This window comes from Palaemon carinicauda, chromosome 12, assembly GCF_036898095.1.
Source record: "Palaemon carinicauda isolate YSFRI2023 chromosome 12, ASM3689809v2, whole genome shotgun sequence".
NCBI classification, from domain to species: Eukaryota; Metazoa; Arthropoda; class Malacostraca; order Decapoda; family Palaemonidae; genus Palaemon; species Palaemon carinicauda.
The window spans coordinates 134156596-134159358 of record NC_090736.1 but is presented as its reverse complement, the minus strand read 5'-3'; the positions used below and the strand labels follow the sequence as shown (position 1 = coordinate 134159358).

General features: G+C 38.2%; 1 protein-coding gene across 2 annotated transcripts in view; it reads left to right on the top strand.

The window, feature by feature from the left end:
- Positions 1-2386, top strand: part of LOC137651295 (uncharacterized) — a 35653-nt gene extending 33267 nt beyond the window's left edge. For both annotated transcript variants that reach the window (XM_068384561.1, XM_068384562.1), the window contains exon 10: positions 1-2386. This exon is cut by the window's left edge and continues 313 nt beyond it. The gene's annotated coding sequence lies outside the window, so the exon portion shown is untranslated.
- The last annotated feature ends 377 nt before the right edge of the window (positions 2387-2763 follow it).

The following is a 2763-nucleotide window of genomic DNA, read 5'->3' as shown; positions in this document are numbered from 1 at the left end:
CCAGCATTCTGGAACATGTTTGGTGAAGTGATCTATTGGGACCTACTGGTGTCAATTTTCCAGCATTCTGGAACGTGTTTGGTGAATTGATCTGTTGGGACCTACTGGTGTCAATTTTCCAGCATTCTGGAACGTGTTTGGTGAAGTGATCTGTTGGGACCTACTGGTGTCAATTTTCCAGCATCCTGGAACGTGTTTGGTGAAGTGATCTGTTGGGACCTACTGGTGTCAATTTTCCAGCATTCTGGAACGTGTTTGGTGAAGTGATCTATTGGGACCCACTGGTGTTAATTATCCAGCATTCTGGAACGTGTTTGGTGAAGTGATCTATTGGGACCCACTGGTGTTAATTATCCAGCATCCTGGAACATATTCGGTGAAGTGATCTATTTGCGGTGGATTCTGATAATGTCATTTGGTTTTGCCGAGAGGATTTCATGTCTAAAATGTCGAATCTACGAGAGACCTTTAGACGAATCTAACTTTGTTTCAGAAGATGTTTGTAAGAATGGTTTTGGTTGTTGGCTGACTAACTAGCATTTGGCTACAAAGAATAGAAAGGGGTTAAAACTAACGGTGCCGTTTTGGAATTCATGCGAAACTAAGTTATAAAAAGAAAGCAGAGATTGCCACTAAGCATATTGCTTTATTCTTATTTTTATAAAACTAGGACTATTCCTACTCATACGAGTCGAGGTGACGCAGGGTTTAAAATTTTAATGTAATTATCTTAATTTGAGGTAATTTTCTTGGTTTCAAGGTAATTCTAAGGTAATTTTGGTTTTACTAGCTTAAAATCTAAGGAAACTGGAAAAATTTTAAGTTAATCTAAGGTAAAAAGCAGCAGCATTTAAGGTAATGGCCACATGGCACATGCTCGAGTTTAAGCCCTGGTTACTAATCAATCAACCTTGAACTGTGATACGAAGGTGGCCTTCATTGTTGCAATGATTGTACAATTATTTTCTAAAAGACGTCAGTTTTATGGTAGAATAGGATCTAGACTTTCAAAGTAACTCATGGAGTTTTTTCTAGAAAGTAAATCAAAGTTATTCATTATTGAAAGTAACAATCAAACTAGTTTAGTTGATTATTGTAGTAGTGGTTAAGTAGGGAAGAAAAGTATCTAAGCTGTTCTATTTCAATAGACAAAATTATATTCTTATAGCTATTCAAAGTGGCTCTGCATTCAAGAAAGGGTATTCCATGTTTTGAATATTTTTAAAGATTTTTCTTGCTGATGGCTATAGACTTTACTACTATGATTTTGCTCCGGACAATCCAAAGAAAATTTTTTTTGCAAAAATGTGTTTAGATCTCACTTGGTGATGGTCAGCGCAGCGGTCTCATGAAAATCAAAAAGAAGAAAAACTAGTCATTTGCATTTTATAAGCGTAGATGGGGTTTGCTTGATAGTTCGAAAGTTCAATGGTCCGAGAGTTTAGTAGACTGACAGTTCAAAAAGCAGTTGAACTTAAAGGTTTATTAGATGATTAAAATAACTTTAAAATACTCGCGCAGGCGTCTGGCGTGGGCAGCACATCCATGTACCACTTCTCAGAACAGAGGAGCAGTGAGATAATGTTAAACTGCGAGCGAAGCAAGCCATGTCAGAGCAAAAGCCAGTTGAACTAAGGGATGTTATTAGATAATAAGAATAACATCAAAATACTCGTCAACACATCTGGCGAGTGCAGTACATCCATGTACCGCTTCTCAGAACAGAGGAACAAGGAGATGATGTTAAATTGCGAGTGAAGAAATCCATGGCGGAGCAAAAACCAGTTAAGCTAAGTGATTTTATTAGATAATTAGAATAACTTTGAAATACTCGTACATGCGTCTGGTGTGGGCAGCTCATACATGTACCGGTCCTCAGAACAGAGGAGCAGTGAGATAATGTTAAACTGCGAGCAAACCGAGCCATAACAGGGCAAAAGCCAGTTGAACTAAGTGATATTACTAGATGATTAGAATATCAAAATACTCGTCCACGCATCTGGCATGTGCAGTACATCCATGTACCACTTCTCAGAACAGAAGAGCAGTGAGATAATGTTAAAATGTAAGCGAAGTGAGCCACGGCAGACCAAAAACTGGTTGAATTAAGGGATTTTATTAGATAATCAAAATAACGTCAAAATATTCGTCCACAAAGGTGGTGTACACAGTAGATCCATGTACCGCTTCTCAGAACAGAGGAGCAGTGAGATAATGTTAAACTGCGAGCGAAGCGAGCCACAGCGGAGCAAAAACCGGTTGAACTAAGTGATATTATTAGATAATTAGAACTGTTGGACCATCGTACTACAGCTACAGCCCCAGAATAGATATATCTTCTGTGAATTTACCTGTGATTACGGTACCAGAGTAAAATCATAGAATACAGCAGCCACTTATTTGCTACTTTGATTTTATAGTTGACTGCCAAATTCCCTCTTCACGGGATTTGAAGGGCCGACGAAACTAATTTCCCAAATTTTCTAGTCGTTTTAGTTAGTTATATCATCGACTATATGATTTTAGTTAGATCGATTTAGGATCTTCACAAATTATATCAAAACCCCTTTTCACAATAGATTGCTTTACCTTGGTGTTGGTTTTCAATTAAGGGCATATGTACAGTTTGTTTCGTGGATAGTAAATACATTTCTTCCAGTTATGACCTTCGTCAATTTGGGTGGTGAAACCCCCCCCCCCCATGAATGTCACCAAGAGATGAATGTGACATCCTGGGCTGCATGAATGTCACAAAGTGATGAT